This window comes from Rattus norvegicus, chromosome 5, assembly GCF_021556685.1.
Source record: "Rattus norvegicus strain SHRSP/BbbUtx chromosome 5, alternate assembly SHRSP_T2T, whole genome shotgun sequence".
In the NCBI taxonomy this organism is placed as follows: Eukaryota; Metazoa; Chordata; class Mammalia; order Rodentia; family Muridae; genus Rattus; species Rattus norvegicus.
Window position 1 is genome coordinate 69,200,245 of NC_141538.1, and position 6,249 is coordinate 69,206,493.

Below are 6,249 nucleotides of genomic sequence, written 5' to 3' on the forward strand. Positions count from 1 at the left end.
GAAGAGGAGTTGGACTTCTACAGAGCACTCTTCCTGTGGAGCGGGATACCACCATGCTCACCAGTGTTTCTTCTTTCCCTCCCCTCCCCTCCCCTCCCCCTCCCCCTCCACTTTCCCTCCCTCTCCTCCTTCTTTTCCTTGTCATCTTCTCTGTTGTTGGTTTATTCAACACGGGTTCTCTGTGTAACAGCCCAGCTCTGCAGTGCATCTTAAATGTGCCCAGACAGGAAGCAGCACACAAAAGTAACAACTCCCGCTTCCTAAGAGTTTTCTTGCTGGCTATTCTGAATCTAGGGTGGATCTGGTGGATTTCTATATAGCAGGTTTTTCTAAAAAAAAAAAAATAAGAAGGAATTTTCAGAATGATTCAGAGGCCACAATCAAACTCAATGCGGACTCTGTGGAAAGCTGTAACAGAGGAGACAGAGTAACAGTGGTTCAGGAAAAACATTTGCAGAGGCTAGGGGGAAAAAGCCTACACAAAATTTCAGTTTTGCTCTTTTGAGTGCATTAGGGGCACCTTAAGTTGTTGGGAGCGACACCCTTGAAGCCCTCCATTGTTGATGTTATTATTATGGTTAGAATTAAGTATGACTGGGTTCATGGAAAATTCCCAGTCAGCTGCAGAAGACTAATACAAATCTGGTGGTCAAGATAAATAATAATAATATGATAAAGTTCTCCTGCTGACTAATAATATGACAAATCTGTGACCTTTCTAATATCCTGTCAACATCAGCTGATTCCCTGACCACACAAATACTGTGTCCTTGGCCTGTGTAAATGTTTCACACTTCCTACCTCACTCTGTTACCCATGTTATGGTATAAATTCAGCCTTTGGAAAAAATAAAATTGTCGCCTTGATCAGACTCTTGTCTTGGCATCCTTCTTTGCGTCCCTTGTCCCCCATTCTCTTCCAGGTACCCTCAGAACCCTTCGCTTACATTACGTAGTTGTCCAGGTTTCTCAGTGTCTGAGATGACAAAACTGTAAAATAGGGACTAGCATGTTCTGCTGCCATCTCGTGGCAGAATTGTGCCACTAATGAAGACAGGTATGAAGTTACACAGGGCTCTTCAGATACTAACTTGGAAAAACTATTTGAAATTCAGCCTACTTCTCCCTTTTAAAAGAAGCAAGCTAGAAATTGTGGCACATGTTTGTATTACCAGAACTCTGTAGGCTGAGGTAAAAAGATCATAAGTTCAAGACCAACCTATGGTATGTAGTATGAGGTCGACCTGAAAAACACAATGAAATGCTGAATGGATAGACAGACAGCTAAGCATGGCCACTCACGTCTATGATCCCAATATTCAGGAGGTAAACGCACAAATTTGATATAAGCCTCATGGTGTTTGAGGTTACACAGTGAATTCCAGTCCATTCGAGGGCACAGTGTGAGGCTCTGCATCAAAATCGATTAAAAAAATCCCCAGGTTGTGGATGCTTCAGTCCTCCATTGAGGGGGGAACAGGATTGTGGGAAGTGGAGGGAAAGGGAGCCAAAAGGGAGCCCAGTGAGGGAGAAAGAAGGAGGAGGAAATAAGGGTGGCAGCATCAGGATCTGGAGATGTGAGAGAGTTACAGAGGGTCAGGAAATCAAACAAAAATATGTAGCAGGGGGGATGATGAACTGGGGATAGCCACTCGAGGGTCCCAGACACCAGGGAAACGTGAGCTTCCAGGACCCAACACGGATGACTTTAGCAGAAATGCTCAGTGAAGGGGGAGATTGTACCTGTAGAGACCACCTCCAGTAGATAGGCACAGTCCCCAGTCGAGGGATGGGGACACCCTCAAAGTTTTTAACCTAGAAATGTTCCTGTCCAAAAGAAGAACAGGGGAAAAATGGAACAGAGACTGAAGGAAGGGCCAACCTGGGACTGTCTCACCTGGGGATCCATCATGTCTGCAGACACCAAACCCAACACTAGTGCCATGGTCAAAAGGTGCTTGCTGACAGGAATCTAGTGTGGCAGTTCCTGAGGAGGTCTGGCCAGCAGCTGACTAATGCAGATATGGATGCTTGGAGCCAACAATCAGATAGAGCTCAGGGAACCCAGTGGGGGAGCTGGTGGAAGGAAGAACTGGAGGATCAGAGGGAGATTGCAATCCCATTGGAAGAACAACATAGGCTGGCCTGATCACCCAGTTCTCCCAGAGTCTAGACCACCAACCAAGGAGTGTACCTGGAGGGATCCGTGGCTCCAGATACATATGTAGCAGGGGATGGCCTTTCCTGATAGTGATGGGAGGGGAGGCTCTAGGTTCCAGGAGGCTTAATGCTCCACCATAAGGGGATGCTGGAGTGGTGGGGCACGAGAGAGAGAGAGAGAGAGAGAGAGAGAGAGAGAGAGAGAGAGAGAGAGATCTCATACAGGCAAAGGGGAGGGGAGGGCAGATGTGGGATGGGGAGCATAACGGGGAAGTGGGACATCATGGGATAGGGGGTTGGTGGAGGAGCGAACTGGGAAGAAAGTTATGGAGTAAACAAATGGAGTGACTAATAAAAAATTCCCCAATAAGTGAAAATATTGCTATTTTATTCAATTATAAATTAATAAAATGATGAAACATTATAAGTGGAGTCACATGAGATTAACAGTTAAACTGGCGGTCTAAAGATTATCATTAAAGTAGTTAGGCATAACTTATCAGATGATGTCCTTAATGTTAAGGAAAAAGAATGGTGGATCACTTCCTTGTCTAGTGGGCAAGGATTCTGCTAGTGGACTCCAATTGCAGCTCATGAATCAAATCCTCAAGCTGGTTGGTCTTTTTCTCCTCCATCTTCGTGTGTGTGTGTGTGTGTGTGTGTGTGTGTGTGTGTGTGTGTGTATTACTCCATTTTCCTATAGAAAGCCCTGACATGTGTAAAGGTGGCAGGCGACTCACTAGGACTTTTGAAAATGATAACTTCACCAGTTCATCAGGGAAGGGCACTCACACAAGAATATAACATTTCAAGATTTGTTCTCCTCTCAGTATTTCCTCCATAACTCTGAAGTTAAAGTTAGAGGTGACTTTGATCTGTTTCTACTTTTTTTCTGAGGTTCTCTTAAGTATTCTAAGCCCATTTTGCTGGCTTCATTCTTAAAAATGACAGAGGCTAGTTTCAGTCCTCACACAAGATGCATGGAAGAAAATGGATGAAAAGGAGAGGCAGAGACAAGATAGATAGCTCAGAACAAGGAGAAATCCTTTGATCCTCTGGCCAGGAAAGGCAGAAGGGAACCTGAGTTTTGTTTGTTTTTTCTCCTCCTAAGTGAGCACCTTTGCATGGAGGCTATACCCAAGGGTAGGAACTTAATGGCTCTATCATCTTTCCCTCAACATTAGCCATTGCTTGCTATTCAGTGGCCTTATGGTAAATTGTGTGGCATCAAAGCTTGTCAGAGTAGAGCGTTATTCTCTTATTTGATGCTGTTTAACAGATGGGCCAAGGACACTGAAGTGGGAACTTACAGGTTCTTTGGAAAGGCAGTTGGATGGTGTTTTGCTGGGGAATGTTTCCCTGAAGCAGACACAGGAGAAAGGATGTTCTGCTAAAGCAAGCACGTGAAAGGACACACGATGAAAGATTGTTTGCTAAGGACACACAAGGGATTGGTCTACCTTACACTGTGTAGTTGAGCTGCATTTGTCAGGATGCCATAGAGAGAAATGCACCGAAAACTTTCTGGTGGTGTGCTGCAGTTCATTGCCATTTCTTCGGACTAGGGCTGAGGCAAGGCATGTGGAGGACACATGATGCTTGGAGGGTATAAATAGGACTCCAGAGAATGACGGAGACAGAGCTTGGCTTGCTGGTACAGCTAGCTGTGCAATGCTTGTAAGTCTCAAGTCTTTGCTGATCTTTGCTTCCCTGAGAGAGGCACAGCTGAGAACTTCTCCTGATGTTCCTATTGGGCTGTCCTGCTGATCTGAGCAGAGACTGGGACCTGGCTGTCTCTGCTAGGTCATGCCACAGCTATTGCTAATCTCTACTGAACTGGACTGCTGGTATATCCATGAGGTGTTTGCAAGTGGATTAAGCTGCCAATGCCTGCTTACCTGTGAACTGAACTGCTAATTTCCAGATAACAGAGATGGGAGTTGCTTCATAGAACCTTTCTAAACAGGTTCACCCTCCATCCCCTGTATCTTTTCTTTTGTAGTGGTCTACAAGGAAGGTTAAAGCATTTATGAACCATCATTAAAAGTAGGATTTGAAAAAAATTAAAGTTATAGAAACAATTCTTCTTGCTCCTCAGCTTCACCAAATGGGAGTGTGAAGTTCATTTACAGACAATTTTTCTCTGGGCCAGGTTAGATACTGCAGTCCAAGGCACCAACAGAATACGCTTTCCACAGCTGACCTTATCTCAAGCACAGGAAAGATCAGTCAAGTGCAAGGACACCAAATTCTTTCTATTACCAGAAATTTGGTGTGGATTAGGTTTTTCTCCAATCATGCTTACATGTATTGTTTCTTGTTTTGTTTTGTTTTTGTTTTTTAAGGTACAGCAGCCATTCTCTCTCTATCTCTCTCTCTCTTTCTTTCTTTTTTTCTTTCTTTCTTCCTTTCTTTCTTTTATTGGATATTTTTATTTACATTTCAAATATTATTCCCTTTCCCAGTTTCCCATCCATAAGCCCCATCCAATCCCCTCCTTCTATAAGGGTGTCCCCCCTCCCCATCCACCCCACCTTACTGCCCCCCCCCAACATTCCCCTACACTGGGGGTCCACACTTGGCAGGACCAAGGGCTTCTCCTCCCATTGGTGTCCAACAAGGCCATCCTCTGCTACATATGAAGCTGGAGCCATGGGTCTGACCATGTGTACTCTTCAGATGGTGATTTAGTTCCTGGGAGCTCTGGTTGGTTGGTATTGTTGTTCTTATGGGGTTGTAAGCCCCTTCAGCTCCTTCAACCCTTTCTCTAATTCCTCCAACAAGGATCCTGTTCTCATTTCAATGGTTTGCTACAGCAGCCATTCTTACATCCCTGTACCTTTCTTTGATGTCATTGGGTAATTTGCCACAATTTTGGAAGCCATACAGTTTTTCATGAGCAAGTCAGATCGATTGCCTTTCTATCATTAAGATGCATTTAGTATAATTGAATAAGATATAGTTTATTACTAATACACAAAAAAAAATCAACTCCCAATTAATTTTAAACATCCTGGTACTGGGCTGGCAAGATGGTTCAGTGGTTAAAGATGCTTGCCATCTTGAGTTCAGTCCTTGAGACCCAAGCCCTGGAAGTACAACCCTTCCCCCAAAATTGTCCTTTTGAGGTTTACATGTGGGCACTCGAACACATATGCGCACATTTTAAAAAATTGGTATTGAGATTACAGACTAATCCACTTATTCTTATCCCTCTGCCCCGTGTGCTTTTGGTCAGTAGCTTATCCTCCCCAAACACTAAAGCAGTAGTTTTCCAACCTGTGATGAGAATCCATAGTGGGAAGATGGGATGGGCTGAAGGTGTCTTTTTTAACCCTACAAAAGACTAAAGTTCTCCGGCTGAGTGTAATTTGTAGGTAGTGCTAAACCGAGTCTCATTTATTTTGGGCTTCCCAGATAAGGGCTTCTCTGTGTAGTATGTTGTATTTATTTGTTTACTTACTTATTTTCAAGACAGGATTTCTCTGCGTAGCCCTGGCTGTCCTGGAACTCGCTTTGTAGACAAGGCTGGCCTTGGACTCATAGGTATCTGCCTGCCTCTTCCTCTTGAGTGCAGTGATTAAACGCAGAGTGCTACCATTGCCCTGCTGGAATCACGCTTGAGGAAACTAAACAGAACTGGAAGTCAGTCAAATCCCTAGAGCTTTATGCAGAACTTTTTCATCCCTTCGGCCATTCGAAGATGGACAGGGCCATCAACCAATTAGCAGTTTGGATGAGAGCGTACAGACAGGCCCCTCCCGCCCCGCCCACAGAATATAAACAAAACGCTTTCCTTTAGTAATAATAGCGGGCTTTTAAGGCACAGCCCAATACTTTTTTTAAACGAAAACAAACAAACAAACAAACAAAAATCGCATTCAATGCTTCGCGTTGAAGAGGTTGGTCACGTTAGCTCTGAAGTCTGAATCAGTCTCCGCCCCACTCAAGCAACACAGAGGAGGCGGCACTCTCAGAACTCTGCGCCCTCCTAATACATCACTTCCGCCCGGCGACCTTCTCTTATGTCACTTCCGCCCTCTTCTTGCAGTGTATGGGACGAAGTTGAAGCAACTTCCTTTTCTTTTTC